Below are 19676 nucleotides of genomic sequence, written 5' to 3' on the forward strand. Positions count from 1 at the left end.
TTTTGAGAGACAGCAAGTGTGCAAGCAAGCACAAGTGGAGGAGGGGCACAGAGAGAGAGGGAGAGAGAGAGAGAATCCAAGGAGGCTCCTGCTGTCAGCAGAGTCTGACCCCGGGCTTGATCTCACAGGTGTGAGATCATGACCTGAGGCAAAATCAAGAGTCAATTGCTTAACCAACTGTGCCACCTAGGCACCCCAATACTTCTCTGTTTCAACATGCTCTTGGCAATTTTTATACATTATTTTTCTTCTAGAAAAAAGTTAGAATAATTACCAATTGTTTAAAAATCCTGTTTGGATTTTGACTGGCATTGGGTTTTCTAGGTAGACAAATGTATCATTTGTAAATAATAATAAATGTTATTTCATATTTTTTGTTCTTTTTGTATCACATCATGACAATGTTGGTGATAATAGGCATCCTTGATGATGAAGGCTACAGATTTCAAATGGAGCTTCTTAATCATTTTAAGAAAATATTTTTCTTCTTACTGTATACTAGAACTTTTTTAAAATAATAAATGAATATGAAACGTTATCAAAATACTTTTGATATCTAACAACATTACCTTATGGTTTTTCTCCTTTGACTTGCTAATATGAACAATATATCTCCAAACATAGAAATTAATAGTCATTAATATTTTTGAGTGCTTACTATATGCTTGGCTTATAATAAGTGCTTCACAGAGTTACTCTTTTAAGTTTATTTATTTATTTTTGAGAGAGACAGAAAGGGAGGGGGAAGCTGGGGAGGGGTAGAGAGAGAATCCCAAGCAAGCTCTGAGCTGTCAGCACAGAGCCTGATGCAGGGCTCAAACTCTCGAACTTTGAGATCATGACCTGAGCCAAAATCAAGAGTTGGACACTTAACCCACTGAGCCACCCAGGCACCCCCACAGAATTACTCTCTTAATCTTTACAATGACTGCATAAAGTAGTTACTATCAGAAGCCCCATTTGATGGATGATGAAACTGAGATACAGAGAAATTAAATAGATTGACCAAAGCCACACAGCTAGCAGATCCATAGCAAACCTGTTCCTAGACTATCTGGTTCCAGAGTCTGGTGTCTTAAATCTCTACACTGTTTCTTGATAAACTCTGGTTGGCCAGAGGGTATGTATTAAAATGTGCTTCCACATCCCCAAAGGCAAGGGAATTAAAAGCAAAAATGAACTACTGGGACCTTATGAAGATAAAAAGCTTCTGCACAGCAAAGGAAACAACCAACAAAACTAAAAGGCAACCAACGGAATGGGAAAAGATATTTGCAAATGACATATTGGACAAAGGACTAGTATCCAAAATCTATAAAGAGCTCGCCAAACTCCACACTCGAAAAACAAATAACCGAGTGAAGAAATGGGCAGAAAACATGAATAGACACTTCTCTAAAGAAGACATCCGGATGGCCAACAGGCACATGAAAAGATGCTCAATGTCACTCCTCATCAGGGAAATACAAATCAAAACCACACTCAGATATCACCTCACGCCAGTCAGAGTGGCCAAAATGAACAAATCAGGAGACTATAGATTCTGGAGAGGATGTGGAGAAACGGGAACCCTCTTGCACTGTTGGTGGGAATGCAAATTGGTGCAGCCACTCTGGAAAACACTGTGGAGGTTCCTCAGAAAATAAAAAATAGACCTACCCTATGACCCAGCAGTAGCACTGCTAGGAATTTACTCAAGGGATACAGGAGTACTGATGCATAGGGGCACTTGTACCCCAATGTTTATAGCAGCACTCTCAACAATAGCCAAATGATGGAAAGAGCCTAAATGTCCATCAACTGATGAATGGATAAAGAAATTGTGGTTTATATACACAATGGAATATTACATGGCAATGAGAAAAAATGAAATATGGCCTTTTGTAGCAACGTGGATGGAACTGGAGAGTGTGATGCTAAGTGAAATAAGCCATACAGAGAAAGACAGATACCATATGGTTTCACTCTTATGTGGATCCTGAGAAACTTAACAGAAACCCATGGGGGAGGGGAAGGAAAAAAAAAAGAGGTTAGAGTGGAAGACAGCCAAAGCATAAGAGACTCTTAAAAACTGAGAACAAACTGAGGGTTGATGGGGGGGTTGGGAGGGAGGGGAGGGTGGGTGATGGGTATTGAGGAGGGCACCTTTTGGGATGAGCACTGGGTGTTGTATGGAAACCAATTTGACAATAAACTTCATATATTGCAAAAAAAATAAAGAATTTTTAAAAATAAATAAATAAATAAATAAAATGTGCTTCCAAATTCAATTTGTTGTGATTTATTTAGGACTTTGTACTACTATTGTTAAAGTTAGTATTGGGGCTCTGCCAAAGTTATCAAATGAGTTGGCAAACTTTTGAACTTCTTCTGTTTTAGGTCAATGTAAATAACATGGAAACTATCTGTGCCTTTATATAATACACTTCTAAAACTTTCTCACAGAGTTCCTTTTATAACATAATTTTTTTTGTTTTATTTTAATTTTTTTTCCACGTTTTTATTTATTTTTGGGACAGAGAGAGACAGAGCATGAACGGGGGAGGGGCAGAGAGAGAGGGAGACACAGAATCGGAAACAGGCTCCAGGCTCTGAGCCATCAGCCCAGAGCCTGACGCGGGGCTCGAACTCACGGACCGCGAGATCGTGACCTGGCTGAAGTCGGGCGCTTAACCGACTGCGCCACCCAGGCGCCCCATTATAACATAATTCTTAACAAGGTTTTTCAATTTCCGCTATGGTCAGTCTACTCTATTATTATTCTATTATGTTTTTGAAGTTTTTATTTAAATTCCAGTTAGTTAACATACAGTGTAATACTAGTTTCAGATGTATGATACAGTGATTCAACACTTCCATACATCACCCAATGCTCATCACAAAGTGCCCTCTTAATCCTCATCACCTATTTAACCCATTCCCCCGCTCACCTCCCTTCTGGTGACCATCAATTTGTTCTCTATTGTTAAGAGTCTGTTTTTGGTTTGCCTCTCTCTCTCTTGTCTTTCCCTTTGCTTGTTTTGTTTCTTAAATTCCACATATGAGTGAAATCATATTGTTTCATCTTTGACTGACTTATTTCACTTAGCATAATGCTCTCTAGCTTCATTCATGTCATTGCAAATGGTGAGATTTCATTCCTTTTTTTTTATGGTTGACTAATATTCCAGTGTGTGTGTGTGTGTGTGTGTGTGTGTGTGTGTGTGTGTAGACTTCTTTATCCACTCATCAGTCTATGGACACTTGGGCTGGTTCCATAATTTGGCTATTGTAGGTAATGAGCTATAAAATATTGGGGTGACTACTCTATGATCCAGCAACTGTACTACTATGTATTTACCCAAAGAATATAAAAATATTCTATCCTTGATTCACTTATTTTTGTGCAACTTGTTAATCTGAATTTTTGCATTATTAGCAAATTGTATCTTTTCATTATAGCTTAAAGTATTCATATTTGTTTATGTCTTCTTTTCCATTCTGTTATATATCTGTATTTTCCCTTTTCTTTTTCCTTACTTTACCAAAAATTTATTTTATCAGACTTTACAAAGAACATAATTTATTTATTTTTTAATTCTATATATATCTTTCACTATATATCTTTTTGGTTTCTAATTCACTCATTTCTTTCCTGCCCACTTAATTACCTTCACTCAGTTGATTGAAAAGTTTGTTTAGCTGGTCTCTTTAGATTTCTGAGTTGAATTATTAAATCAGATGGCCTATATTCTCTTTTCCTTGATTACTTGTATTTAACCAATTCTCCCCCACCTCCACTGAGTCTCTCCTGATCCAAGTCTCCGTCATGTTTTACCTGGATTATTACAACAACCTCCCACCTGATCTCCCTGTTTCTACCCTTTTTGCTACATAGACAATTCTGGAATGATCCTTGTAAAACATAAGTTATATCATGTTTATCCTCTGCTCAAAACCTTTCACAGGCTTCCCATCCACTAGAATACAAGTTAGAGTCCTTGCGGTAGCCTAAGAAGTACTACATGATTTGATCCCACATCATTTCTCTGATTTCCCTTTCTACTAATTTACCCATCGCTTGCTCCACTACCAGCTTCCTCAGGGTCTTGGCACTTGCTAATTATTTTTCACCCTAGAATCCTGTCCTCTCAATGTCTGTATGATTGCCTCCCTCCTTTCCTTCAGAACTTTACTGAAATGTCAGTTTCTCAGTGAAGGCTTCCTTGACCAAAATGGTATTCCTTCTTTGATCAGTCTCTGTCTACCTTATTCAGTTTTATTCTTATTCATAGAATTTACCACTATCTTAAATATTATACATTTATTATATGTTTATTATTTTGTTCTCTGAGTTCATCCTTTAACTGTATAACATGTTATGAGATGTAAAGATCTTGCCTTTAAAAGTCTATAATTTTTGTTTTGACTTCCACTTTGACTCAAAAGTTGTATAGTAGTTTTTTTTTAATTTAAAATAGCTTTTAAAAGTATGCTTCAGTTATCAGTTCTATGTTTTTGCACTGAGGTTTGATCAAATGATCTTTATAATTTTTTACATGGGAAATTGAAATTTTCTATGAGGTTTATTAAGAGATCCTTTCCCATAATGATTTAAAAATACCAGAAAAATTTCCCTAAGGCATAAAATTACATTTGTAGATATCTATATCTATCTCTATCTCTATCTCTATATCCATGTGATTAAGTATGCTATTTAATATACGGTATTTTTGCCTGGGTAGAAAGCAATAAAGTTTCCAAATATTATTTTGTTTCTATGAATTATCCCTCCCATTCTAAAATTGTTGTTTAAATATTTTGAACATTTTTCCTATTTTTTAAATATTTATTTATTTTTGAGAGAGAGAAGTGGGGGAGGCAGAGAGAGAGAGAGAGAGGGAACTAGGATCTGAAGTGGGCTCTGTGCTGACAACAGCAAGCCTGATGTGGGGCTTGAACTCATGAACCATGAGATCATGACCTGAGCCGAAGTGGACTGAGCTCAACCAACTGAGCCACCCAAGAGCCTTTTTTTCTTATTTTTAAAATCAAGTTTCATAAGGTATAGGTTGCACAATAAAACACTATATGTTTTAAATTACATTTCCATGAGTTTTGCCAAATGTTCTCCATGTAACCATCACTACAGAAAAAGGTATGGAATATTTTCTTTGTCCCAGATGTTCCTCATGACACTCTGAAGTCAGTATCTCCCAAACCCCTATCCCATACAATCATTGACCTGATTTCTATCATTGCAGATTCATTTTCCCAGAGATAGACAGATGGTATGTATGTTCTTTCCCTAAGATGTTCCACTTAGCATAATGACTGAGATTTATTTATACTGCTATGTGTATCAATATATATAATTATCTGGGAAGAGGGAGAATTAAGACATATTTCACGTTGGGGCGCCTGGATGGCTTAGTCAGTTAAGCGTCCGACTTCAGCTCAAGTCATGATCTCATGGTTTGTGAATTCGAGCCCCGCATCAGGCTCTGCTGACAGCTCAGAGCCTGGAGACTGCTTCGGATTTTGTGTCTCCCTTTCTCTCTGCCCCTCCACTGCTCACACACACTCTCTCTCTGTCTCTCTCAAAAATAAACATTAAAACATTTAAAAAAAAGAAATATTTCATGTGTACACAATTTTTTGGATGGACCCACAAATGAATTGTTTCTTGACTTGGCTATTATAAATGATACTCTTATAAACATTTATGTACAGTGTTTTGTGAAAAGCTGAATTCATTATTCTTAAATTACTGGAAGTGGTATGGTAAATGTGTATATAAGTAAAGTTTTTTTTAATGGCTCTGACATTTTACACTACAGCAGAAGTATATTATGATCACTTAACTCATTCCGCATGTCCTTGCCAATGCTCAGTATTTTCAGTCTTTTAAATTTTAGCTATTATTATTACTCTGTAACCATCTCTTATTGTGGGTTTTAATTTTGTTTCCCTAATGATTAGTGATAATTGAGTATCTCCTCGTGTGTTTTTTGGCCATTTGTTTATCTTCTTTTGTGGAATTTCTGTTCAAATACTTTGTCCATTTTTTTAGGAGGGGGGCTGCTTGTCTGTTATAGGAGATCTTTTATATTGTAGATAATAGTCCTGCTTCCTTTGTGGGCACTATTTCACTCACTCATTCATGTTTCTCTCCCTCTTGAATCACTTATTCCTTGGGAAGCCTGATGCCACGTCATGAGGCCATTAAAGCAGGTTACGGAGGGGTCCATGTCTCTGTCCAATAGCCAGGAATAAAGTCTGCAACAACCAAATAAGAGAGCTTAGGAGAGACTTCTTTAGCCCTGTTTGAACCTGCATATGATTCTAGACCCAGGTGAGAGCTGGACTATAAAATATTTGTATCTATCTACCTATTTATCTATGTAGAGAGGGACCCTGAGCCTGAACCACCCAGCTGAACCACTCCTAGATAGTCTCAGAATCTGTGTGACAAAATAAAATATTTGTTCTTCTGAGCTACATTTTGAGATAATTTGCTACACAGCTACAGATAACTAATATCCATTTTCACCATAATAACCCTAGCCCAACACCAAAATCTGAAGAGCACATTCACTGGAGTTGGGTAGATGTGCAGACCTAATTTCAAGTTGGAAGCCACAGTTCCCAGAAAGAATGCACTGTTAGATTTCTTCCTCTTCATTCCCAAACCCAGATCAGATTAGGTACAATGGCATAAACTGCCTCTACTCCAAACAAAATTAAGCCCTTCTGTTCTTTATAACTGAATGCTTTTTACAAGCAGCCTCTTTCTCTTGCTCAGTTCTCAGTTCTCTCTACCCTATGGTTTCTCATTCACATTATTCTTTCTGCCTCTGAGATTCTCATGGTGGGAAGAAACCATTAAGTTCATGTAGACCAACCCATAAGCTTGAATCTCCTCTATAACACCCCAAGTGGTCTACTAGCTTATTTTTGAAGTTTTGAGATCACTATCTTCTGAGGTAGCTCATTCTATCTTTGGATCACTCTAATTGTTAGAAAACTCCTCCGGTAGCAGGAGAGAATTTACTTTCTCTGCTCTCCTGCTTCACTTGGCTCTCTCCAGGGAGAATTGGCTGTGACTAAGAGCATACCTTGGAAGCAAGGACTGGTTCGTAATTGTTGAAATTTCAAGAAAATTCTGTTTTCTTCACTATGAAGTCCTAGCTTGACTTAACTTTCTAAGAGCCATGTCTTTACCTGGATCTATCCTAGACAATCAACAATTCATTCTCAAGAATGCCTCTGGAGTAGGGGGTAAGGCTCTTCAATTATTTGGATCCTCAGATATTTCTGCTCTTGATGAAACTTTTCTGGATATTCTTGTAATAGCTGCTGCGTGTAAGTGATGGGTAGAGCTAACAAAAGTCTTGCCCTTGTCTCTGACAGGGCCCTGAGCCAAGCGCTATAAATCTGGGCTTCATCTCTCCTACTCTGGCTTGCCAGGGCAATGATAAGATTAATTGTTTCCATAAAGAGGGGGTAGTTTTGAGACTTCCTGGAGATCTTGGCTTATCTGTAAATCTAGGAAGATTGTATGTGTGGTTTCTTGCCTTCATAGAGATAGTCAACGATCTGCCAGGTCCTGTACAAATCCCTTAATGCAGTCCACAAAGTTACACATAATGTGGCACCTGACTATTGTTCCAGTCTGAATTCTCACTATGCTCTCCCTCCCACTCTGAGTTCTAGTCACATTGGCATTTTTTAAATTTGTCAATCTGCATGTTCTTCCAGTCACAGTATCTTTTCCACTGGTCTGGTCTCCCCTTATTCTCTATTTCCAGTTAAGTCTTACTCATCTTCAGATCTCTGCTGAGCATTGCTTCCTCAAGGAAGCCTCTCCAGACTTGCCACTCTCTGAGTCTAGGTTATATTTCTTTCTTATTTGATTTTAAAGAGTGGTCATACCTTTCTTTCAGCTCACTACTTGTTTTAGTTTATATATCTAATAGTGTAGTTATTTGGTTAATGTCTACCCCCCCCTTAGACTGAAAGTTCCATTCACACAGGGACTGCATCCGTTCTGCTCTCCACTGTAACACTTAACATAGAATCAAGTATGGTAGATGCTTGATTGGTATTTGAGGCATGAAGGAAGAGGGCAATTAGAGCACAGTGTGATAAACAGTATCTTTGGAGTAGGCACAGGAGGTTGTATTCAAACCTAATCCAGATAGAAAAGCTTTCCTGGGTAGGTGATATCACTTCAAATATATTTATGTGTATATTCAATTTCACGTAAATACTTTGTGTGATCCGAGAACAGACAAGTCTAAAATCTGTAGGGCAGGTTGAGACGCTGGAAACTCTCAGGCAGAAGTTGATGCCTCCTCATCAACTTTTTTGCTTGTGCATTTCAATACATGATCTATATATATGTTGTATATAAGCTGTACCTTGCTAACAAAAGTATTCAATTATTCTATAATGTTGTACACAGCCAAAGCAATATTTTTTTCTCAGTTTTACTGAGATAAAATTGACATATAGCAGTGGATAAGATAAAGTGTATAGCATAATGATTTTTACCTATATGGTGAAATGATTACCATAATATTTAGTTAATATCCACTATATCATACACATACAAAACAAAAAAAAAAGAAAAATTTTCTCCTTGTGATAGCACTTTGGCTTTATTCTCTTAACTTTATATATACCATACAACTGTGTTAACTATGGTCATGCTGTACATTACATCCCTAGTACTTATTTATCTTATAACTGGAAGCTTGTAGCTTTCGACCACCTTCTTCCAATTCCCTCTCCACCACTCCCTGCTTCCGGTAACCACAGATCAGGTCTTTTTTCTGAGTTAGGTGTTTTTTCTTTTAGATTCTCTGTATAGGCGAGATCATACAGTATTTGTCTTTTTCTGATTTATTTCACAAAGCCTAATGCCCTCAAGATCCACCCATGTTGCAAATGGCAGAATTTCCGTCTTTTTATACTGAATAATATTTCATTGAATATATACCTTACAATTTCTTTATTCATTCATCTGTCAGCAGACACTTAGGTTGTTTCTATATTGTGGCTATTATAAATAATGCTGCCATGAACATGGGGTGCAGATATCAATCTGACATAGCGTTTTCAATTCCTTTGGATAAATACCTAGGAGCAGAACTGCTGGATCATATGGTAATTTTATTTTTAGTTTTTTTGAGGATCCTACACACTGTTTTCCATAGGGGCTGCCCTGGTTTAGATTCCTACCAGCAGTGCACAAAGATCCCCTTTTTTATACATCCATGTCAGCACTTGTTATCTCTTTTTGATCATATCCATTCTAACAGGTATAAAGTGATATCTCATTGTAGTTTTGATTTGCATTTCTGTGATTAGTGAGACTGAACACCTTTTCATGTGTTAGCCTGTTAGCCATTCATATATCTTCTTTGGGAAAATGGTCCTCTGCTCATTTTAAAAGTGGATCATTTGGGCTTTTTGCCATTGAGTTGTACAATTTCTTTATATATCTTGGACATTAACCCCTTATCAGTTATATGGCTTGCAAATATTTTTTCCTATTCTGTAGGTTGTCTTTTCACTTTGTTGATGGTTTCTTTTGCTGTATAGAAGCTTTTTAGTTTCATGTAGTCCCACTTGTTTATTTTTTATTTTGTTGCTTATGCTTTAGGTGTTATATCCACCCAAATTATTATCAAGACCCATGTGGAGAATCTTTCCCCCTATGTTTTCTGGTAGGAGTTTTATGATGTCAGGTATTACATTTAAGTTTTTAATCCATTTCAGATAAATTTTTGTGAATGGTGTAAGAGAGATGTTCAATTTATTTTCTTTTTTCTTTTGCATGTGGTTATCTGGTTTTCCCAACATCATTTGTTAGAGAGACCATCATTTCCCCTTGGATTCCTTTTTGGCATCCTTGTCAAATATTAGTTGGTTGTATATGTGGGAGTTCAATACTGAACTGTCTGTTCTGTTCCATTGGTAGTATGTCTTTTTTTTTACACCAGTACCATACTGTTTTAACTGCTATAGCTTTGCAATATCGTTTGAAACCAGGAAGTGTGATACTCTGGCTTTGTTCTTCTTTCTCAGGATTTGTGGTTTCATACAAATTTTAAGGTTGTTTTTTTTTATTGCTGTGAAAAATGCCATTGGAATTTTGACAGGGATTGCATTGAATCTATAGATTGCTTTGGGTAGTATGGACATTTTAACAGTATTAATTCTTCTGATCCACGAACATGGAATATCTTTACATTTGTTTGTATCTTCATCAATGTCATCCAACAAAATCTTGTAGCTTTCATGGTTCAGATCTTTCAGTTTCTTGGTTAAATTTATTCCTAGATATTTTATTGGTTTTCATGCTATTGTGAATGGGACAGCTTTTTACATTTCTTTTTTCAGATGTTTCACTGTTAGTGTATAGATTTCTGATTTCTGTATATTGATTTTATATCCTGTAACTGAAATTTATTGATTAGTTCCAAGAATTTTTTGTTTGAGTCTTTGGGATTTCCTATATATATGATCATATCATCTGCAAATAACCATTTTGCTTCTGATTCGGATGCTTTTTATTTCTTTATTCCTTATTTCTCTAGCTAGGAATTCCAGGACTGTATTGAGTAAGTGTGGTGAGAGTGGGTAGCCTTGTCTTCTTCCTGAACTTACAGGAAAAGCTTTCAATTTTTACAACACTGAGTATAATATTAGCTGTGGGTTTGTCATATATGGCCTTTATTATGTTGAGTCTTGTTCCTTCTATACCCAGTCTGTTGAGGGTATAATTTATCATGAAACCATGTTGTATTTTGTCAAATGCTGTTTTTGCATCTATTGAGATAATCATGTGACTTTTATCTTTCTATTAATGTAGTATATCACATTTGTTGATTTGCATATATTGAAACATCCTTGCACTCCAGGGATAAATCCCACTTGGTCATGGAGTATAATCCTTTCAAAGTGTTCTCAAATTTGGTGTGGTAGCATTTTGTTGAGAATTTTTCATGTATACTCATCAGGGATATTGGTCTGTAGCTTTCTTTTCTTGTAGTGTCCTTGCAGGCTTTGGTCTCAGGGCAATGCTGGCTTTGTAAAATAAGTTTGGGTGTGTTCCCTCCTCTTCAATTTTTTGGGAGAGTTTGAGAAGGACTGCCATTAATTCTTCATTAAACGTTTAGTAGAATTTGCCACTGAAGCAGTCTGGTCCTGGGGTTTTTCTGCATTGGGAGCTTTATGATTACGGATTCAATCTTATTACTTATTAGTCTATTCAATTTTTTTTTCTTTAAAAAAATTTTTTTTATGTTTATTTACTTTCCAGAGAGAGACAGAGACAGAGTGTGAACAAGGGAGCGTCACAGAGAGAGGGAGACACAGAATCTGAAGCAGGCTCCAGGCTCTGAGCTGTCTGCACAGAGCCCAATGTGGGGCTTGAACCCACAAACTGCAAGATCATGACCTGTGCTGAAGTCAGAGGCTTAACTGACTGAACCACCCAGGCCCCCCAATTTTTTTTTCTTCTTGATTCAGTCTTGTAGGTTGTATGTTTCTAGAAATTTCTCCATTTCTTCTAGGTTATCTATTTGTTGGCATATAATTCTTCATAGCAGTTGTGTATTGATCCTATGTATTTTGGTAGTATCAATTTGATAGTATCAACCATTTTTTATTAATTTGTCTTCTCTCTTTTTTTCTTAGGTTTGCTAGGGTTTATCAATTTTGTTTATAGTTTTGAAAAATCAGTTGTAGTTTTGTTGACATTTTCTATTACTTTCCTGGTTTCTATTTCATTTATTTCCACTCTTATCTTTATTATTTTTTCCGTCTGATAAATTTGGGCTTAATTTTTTCTTTTTTTTTTTTTTATAATTCCTTGAGGTATGAAGTTAGGTTGCTATTTGAGATTTAATTTCTTAATATATGTGTTTATTGCTATACAGCTCCATCCCAGAAGTGCTTTCATATCATCCCATAGGTCCGTTGGGGATGTTATATTTCCATTTTTGTTTTGAAATATTTTTTATTTTCCCTTTGATTTCTTCAACCCATTAGTTGTTCAAGAATGTGTTGTTTAGTTTCCACATATTTGTGGGTTTTCCAGCTTCCCTGTTGTGGATTTCTAGTTTCTTACCATTGTGGTCAGGAAAGATACTTGGTATGACTTTAATATTTTAAAATTTTCTGAGGCTTGTTTTATCGCTTATCATATAATCTTTCCTTGAGAATATTCTGTGTGCATTTAAAAAGAATGTATATTCTTCTGCTATTGGAAGGAACAATCTACAAATCTCATTTGGTCTAATGTATGGTTCAAGTCCATTGTTACCTTGTTGACTTTCTGTCTGGGTGACATACCCACTGCTGAAAGTGGAGTATTAAAGTTCCACTCATATGGTATTGTTGTCCATTTCTCCCTTCAGATGTTTGTATTTGCTTAATATGTTTAGGTGCTCTGATATTGGATGTGTATATATTAACTGTGTATATGTGTATATACTAGTGTGTATAATTAATTGTTATATCTCCCTGATGAATTGACCCTTTTATCATTTTGTTTCATTATTGTTTTTGGCTTAAAAGTTTATACTCTCTGATATAAGTATAGCTACCTTTGCTTTATTTTGGTTACCACTGCATGGAATATATTTTTCCATACCTTCACTTTGAGATTATGTGTGTCCTTAATACTGAAGTAAGTCTCTTGTAGGTAGTATATAGTTGGATCTTGTTTTGTTTTTTTCTTTTTTTTCAATCCATCTAGCCACTCTGTGCCTTTTGACTGGTGAATTGAATCCATTTATAGTTAGGTAATTATTGATATGTAAGGACTTAGTAATGCCATGTTTGCCTTATTGACTGTTTTCTGTTTGTTTTGTATTGGCATTGCTCTTTTTCTATTTCTGCCTACCTCTGTAAACTGTCGATATTCTAGGATGGTATGTTTTGCTTCTCCTGTTTTTATTTTGTAAATCTACCTTAGATTCCTGCTTTGTGGTTACCATGAGGCTTACATAAACCATTTTACAGATAAAATGTTCCATTTTATGCCGATAGCAACTTATCTTCAATCTCCTACAAAGGCTCCACCTTTTACCCCCCCTCTTTTTATGTCACACTTACTATGTTGTGTATTCATTAAGAAATTGTGGTTACTATAGTTACTTTTAATACTCTTTTAACCTTTATTTTATAGTTAAGTGGCTGACCAAACATTATATTTTAGAGGTTTCTAAATCTGGCCTGTGTATTTTTCACCTATACCAGTGTGTTGTGTAGTCTCATAAGTTTTCATGTCGCTGATTATTGTCTTTTCATTTCAGCTTTGAGAACTTCTTTCAGCATTTCTCCCTCAGCTTTTGTTTATCTGGGAAAGTCATTCCTTCTTCATCTCTGAAGAATAACTTCACTGAATAGAGTATTCTAGTTGCAGTTTTTATTTTTCCAAACACTTTGAATATGTCATTCCATTCTCTCTTGGCCTGAAGGGTTTCTGCTGAGAAATCAACTGATAGCCTAGTGGGGGTTTCTTTGGAGGTTATACTTTTTTCCCTGGCTGTGTGTTTAGGATTCTTTCTTTCTCTTTGAATTTTAACAGTTTCCTTATAATGTGTTTTGGAGAAAGGTCTTTTGGCATTTAGATAATATGGTAATTTATTAGCTTCACTGAAACTGGATATTCCAGTCTTTCTCCAAGTATGGGAAGTTCTCAGCTATTTCTTTAAATAAACTTTCTGCCCCTTCTCCTTCTCTTCTCCTTCTGGAATCCTGATTGTTTTGGTATTTGTCCTTTTGATGGATTCTCTTAGATCATGAGGCTTTCTCTGCTCTTTTTTTCTTTGTTCTCTTCTGTGTCATTTCAAAACTCCTGTCTTTTAAGTCATTTATTCTTTAATCTAGTATACTCTAATACAGATGCTGTCTGCCGCATTTCTCTTTTATTCTATTTCTTCATTCTATTTTATTGTATCACATTCTTCATCTCATTCATTGAATTCCTCAGCTCCAGAATTGGTTTGGTTCTTTTTATGATTTCTCTTTCATAAAGAACTCAGGGGGTGCCTGGGTGGCTTAGTTGGTTAGGCGACCAACTTCGGCTCAGGTCACGATCTCGCAGTTTGTGAGTTCAAGTCCCATGTCGGGCTCTGTGCTGACAGCTCAGAGCCTGGAGCCTGCTTCGGATTCTGTGTCTCCACCTCTCTCTGCCCCCTCCCCTGCTCACACTCTGTGTCTCTCTGTCTCTCAATAATAAATAAACGTTTAAGAAAAAAAGAACTCAGATTGATCTTTTTCTTTTCTCTATCTTTTCTTTTCTGTTTCATTGCATTGTCCGATTCTTCTTTTAGCTTGTTGAGTTTAATTTTTTTAAATGTTTATTTTTGAGAGAGATAAACATAGAGTGCCAGTGGGAGAAGGACAAAGAGGGAGATATAGAATCTGAAGCAGGCTCCAGGCTTGGATCTTGGAGCTCTGCATGCAGAGCCCCATGCAGAGCTCAACTCAGAAACCATGAGATCACAACCTGAGCCGAAGTCGGACACTTAACCGACTGAGCCACCCACACGCCCCATTAACTTGTTGAGTTTTTTTTAAAGTAGCTATTTTGAGTTCTTTATCTGTTAGATCATACTATACACCTTTTACTTGAGGATTATTGATATCTTTTGGGGATGATATATTTCCTTGATTTTTCATGTCCCTTATATTTTTACATTGCTACTTGAAGTAGTAGACATTTCTTTAAATCTTTATTGGTTGCCTTCATATGGGGTACTGTTGATTGGTGCTGCTATATGTGGGTTTTCCTCAGCTTTTGAATGAGTAGACCTGCCCCACTCTTTTTTCTTCCTCTTGTGGCAGTATTCTTAAGCTTTTACATCTTTTCTTGTTCTTAGAAGTCACCAGGCTTGCTGCTGGATGCCTCTCTTTGGTTTTCCAAAAAGTGGTGGTTTCTCCCTTGTCCATAGCCCTGTTCCATTTTCCTGAGAGTACTCTGATTACTGGACCTCTATTAGCATTGCACTTGGGAGCACACAAGGATCTTGTCACAGAGTGTGTGTGTGCACATGCGTGTGCATGTTGGGAGGTGTGCATTAGCACTGTTGGCATACGAGTGCCTGTGGACCCAGTGGGGAGATCTTAATGTGGTTGTACTCCCAGAGCCTTATCAGCAGAGTTCATGCTGAAGTCCTGAAGTAGTCACCAGGAACTGAATTACTTTGATGTTCTTATCTGCTTCTTACTCTGTCTTGCCTCCACTTAGTCATGAGGTCTCACCTCAGTGGGCTGCATGTTGTTGGATACAAACAGATTTCTCTAGTCACCACCACACAAGTAAGGTAGCCAGGAACTCACCAATTTCTACCTCCTCCACAGGAGAGGTCACCATGGATGAACAGTGTGGCCCTGTGAAGTGTCTCTTTTGGTTGGAAGGGTGGCTCTGGCAGAGTTCTTCCCTCTCCACTATGACCAAACTCGCATCTTTCCTGCTCTAGTGGCGTTCTAGAATCTCCCCTCAGGCAGGCTGAACCTCTCTAAGTTCTCTCTCACCCAAGGATATCTTTCCAGGTCAGCATTCTCCAGGCTTTTTTTCTTGGCCAGTGAGAGGGGGTGCAGCAGTTTTGTTGACTCTAAAATCTTTACCGAGATCCAAAATCTGTCTGCCTGTTTTTAGATGCACTGGTGGGCAAGAGTTATCCAGGTCTCTTGGCATATTAAACTGGGTCCAACACTTCTTACTGAGATATTTTGCTTGTGGATGAATGTCTAATTAGTTGTTTAAAAAGGGAGAGAGAAAAGACTAATGTCTTATGCCACCATGATGCTAATGTCACTCTCATTTTTTAATGTAAGCATTTATAGCTTTGTTCCTTAGCACTGTTCTCACTGTTCCAAATTTTAGTTTGTTGTGTTTTCATTCGCCTCTAAGTATTTTCTAACTTCCCTTGTGATTTCTGTTTTGACCCATTTGTTGGTTAAGGATATGTTAATTTCAGCAAATTTGTGAATTTTCCAGTTTTTCTTTGTTATTGATTTTTTTTGTCAACGTTTATTTATTTTTGGGACAGAGAGAGACAGAGCATGAACGGGGGAGGGGCAGAGAGAGAGGGAGACACAGAATCGGAAACAGGCTCCAGGCTCTGAGCCATCAGCCCAGAGCCCGACGCGGGGCTCAAATTCACGGACTGTGAGATTGTGACCTGGCTGAAGTCGGACGCTTAACCGACTGCGCCACCCAGGCGCCCCTTGTTATTGATTTTTAACTTCATTCTGATGTGACTGGAGAAGACACTTTGCACGGTATCTGTCTTCTTAAAGCTACTGAGACTTAACTGGAGGCCTAACATATGGTCTACCCTGAAAATGTTCTAAGTGCACTTGGGAAGAATACGTATGCTGTTCTTGGGTAGAGTGTTCTATGGATGTCTGTCAGATCTACCTTAGTTTATTCTAGTAAGCCCTCTATTTGCTTACTTATCTTCTGTCTAGTTGTTGCATCTACACTGAGAGTGGTGGTACAGTAAAGTCTTGGACTATTATTGCAGAACTATTGCTCCCTTGAATTCTGTCAGGTTTTACTTCACATATTTTGATGATCTGTCATTAGACATGTAAACATTTACAACTGTTATATATATTTGCTGTACTGAGTGTTTTATTAACATGTAATATTCTTCTTTGTCTCTTTGGAAACTTTATAAAGTATACTTTGTTTGGAGCACCTGGGTGGCTCAATCAGTGAAGAATCTGACTTTGGCTCAAGTCATGAGGTCAGGATCTCAGGGTTCATGAGTTTGAGCCCTACATCACGCTCTGCGCTGACAGCACAGAGCCTACTTCAGATCCTGTCTCCCTCTCTCTCTGCCCTTCCCCGACCCCTGCTCACATGCATGTGCACTCTCACTCTCAAAAATAAATAAGCATTTTAAAAATATTGTATAAGTTGTCTGACATCAGTTTAGACATCCCTGCTCTCTTTTGGTTACTATTTCTGCATTATTTTTCCATATATTCACTTTCAATCTATTTGTGTTTTGGGATCTAAAATGAATCTTTTGTAGATAGCATATAGTTGGATCATGTGTTTTTATCCACTCAGCTAATCTCCTTAGGTTGGAAAGTTCAATCCACTTCTATTTAAAATAGTTACTGATAAGGGAAAAACTCACTTTTATAATTTTGTTGTTTGTTTTCTAAATGCCTTATAACTCTTCTGTTTCTCATTTTCTGAATTACTGTCTTCTTTTGTGATTAAATTTTAAATGAAATGTGTAATTTCACATTTCCTTTTGTGTATAATTAATCTACAGTAATTTTCTTTGGGGTTACCATGCAGGTTACATTTAACATCTGAAGGTTATAATCTAATTTGAATTTATACCAGTTTAACTTCTTCTTTAACAGCAAAGTTTGGTTGTTGATGTCACAACATTGCATCCTGATATGTGTGAGTCCAAAAGCATAAAGGAACAATTCTTTTAAATGTATTAGTTTGTTTAATTATTAAAAAAAAGCCAAATGTGGAGATAAACACTGTTATAATAATACTAGCTTTTAGAAAAATAAAATTTTTAAATTATTAATCTGGTCTTTCTGCCCATAGACACTGCCGAGTAAGCATCGTGAAAGTCTCCCCTCCCACCGCCATCATGTCTAGGTCAGAGTCTCCCAAAGAGCCTGAACAGCTGCGGAAGCTTTTCATCGGAGGTTTGAGCTTTGAAACAACCAATGAGACTCTGAGGAGCCATTCTGAGCAGTGGGGAATGCTTACGGACTGTGTGGTAATGAGAGATCCAAACACCAAGTGCTCCAGAGGCTTTGGGTTTGTCACGTATGCATGCCACTGTGGAAGAGGTGGACGCAGCCATGAATGCAAGGCCACACAAGGTGGATGGAAGAGTTGTAGAACCAAAGAGGGCTGTCTCGAGAGAAGATTCTCAAAGACCTGGTGCCCAATTAACTGTGAAAAAGATTTTTGTCAGTAGCATTAAAGAAGACACTGAAAAACATCACCTAAGAGATTATTTTGAACAGCATGGGAAAATTGAAGTGATTGAAATCATGACCGACCGAGGCAGTGGCAAAAAGAGAGGCTTTGCTTTTGTAACATTTGGCAACCATGACTCTGTAGACAAGACTGTCATTCAGAAATACCATACTGTGAACGGCCACAACTGTGAAGTACGGAAACCTCTATTTAGCAACAGATGGCTGGTGCTTCATCCAGCCAAAGAGGTCGAAGTGGTTCTGGAAATTTTGGTGGTGGCCATAGAGGTGGTTTTGGTGGGAATGACAACTCCGGCCGTGGAGGAAACTTCGGTGGGCGAGGTGGCCTTGGTGGTAGTCGAGGTGCTGGTGGATAGTGGCAGTGGGGACGGCTGTAACGGATTTGGTAATGATGGAAGCAACTCTGGAAGTGGTGGAAGCTATAATGATTTTGGCCATTACAACAATCAATCTTGACATTTTGGGCCCCTACGAGGAGGAAGTTTTGGAGGCAGAAGCCCTGGCCCGTATGGTGGTGGAGGCCAATACTCTCCCAAACCATGAAACCAAGGTGGCTATGGTGGTTCCAGCAGCAGTGGCTATGGGAGTGGCAGAAGGTTTTAATTACTTCCAGGAAACAGAGCTTAGCAGGAGAGGAGAGCCAGAGAAGTGACAGGGAAGCTACAGGTTACAACAGAGTTTTGAACTCAGTCAAGCACAGTGGTGGTGGGGCCTAGCTGCTACAAAGACATGTTTTAAACAATACTCATGTGTATGGACAAAAATTCAAGGGCTGTATTTGTGACTAATTGCATAAGAGGTTTTTTTAGTTTCTGTTCTGCAGAAAGTATAAAGCATTCCAAAAAAGGGTTTTAATGTAGTTTTTTTTTTTTTTGCACCCATGCTATTGATTGCTAAATGTAATAATCTGATCACGATGCTGAATAAATGTGTCTTTTTAAATTTTTTTTTCAACGTTTATTTATTTTTGGGACAGAGAGAGACAGAGCACGAATGGGGGAGGGGTAGAGACAGAGGGAGACACAGAATCGGAAACAGGCTCCAGGCTCTGAGCCATCAGCCCAGAGCCTGATGCGGGGCTCGAACTCCCGGACCGCGAGATCGTGACCTGGCTGAAGCCGGACGCTTAACCGACTGCGCCACCCAGGCGCCCCTAAATGTGTCTTTTTAAAAAAAATAAATAAAGGGACACCTGGGTGGCTCAGTCGGTTAAGCGTCTGACTTTGGCTCAGGTCATGATCTCACAGTTTGTGAGTTCAAGCCCTGCGTCCGTCAGGCTCTGTGCTGACAGCTCGGAGCCTGGAGCCTGCTTCGGATTCTGTGTCTCCTTCTCTCTCTGCCCCTCCCCGACTTGTGCTCTGTCTCTATCAAAAATAAATAAATGTAAGTAAACAAATAAATAAAAATTATTAATCTGAACTTACTGGTTCAGTTGGTAAAGCATGTGATCTTGATCTCAGGGTTGTGAGCTCGAACCCCACGTTGGGTGAAGAGATTAGTTAAAAATAAAATCTTTTTAAAAGTTTTATTGACCTGCTAAAACAAAAAGTAGAAAACAAAAAGTGCAGTTATAAACCATTATTACCACAAAACTAGATTTTATAATTGTCTACGTAATTGTATTTATTGAAATCTTTAGGGGTGTCTGGGTGGCTCAGCTGGTTAAGTGCCCAACTTCCGCT

The 19676-nt window shown here is 37.8% G+C and overlaps 1 protein-coding gene and 1 pseudogene across 7 annotated transcripts in view; one reads left to right on the forward strand and one right to left on the reverse strand.

Moving 5' to 3' along the window:
- CYP2R1 (cytochrome P450 family 2 subfamily R member 1) overlaps positions 1-19676 on the reverse strand; it is a 168053-nt gene that overhangs the window by 92019 nt on the left and 56358 nt on the right. The gene's annotated exons all lie outside the window — the stretch shown is intronic.
- Positions 15496-18918, forward strand: LOC101094294 (annotated as a pseudogene).

This window comes from Felis catus, chromosome D1 (assembly GCF_018350175.1).
Source record: "Felis catus isolate Fca126 chromosome D1, F.catus_Fca126_mat1.0, whole genome shotgun sequence".
NCBI classification, from domain to species: domain Eukaryota; kingdom Metazoa; phylum Chordata; class Mammalia; order Carnivora; family Felidae; genus Felis; species Felis catus.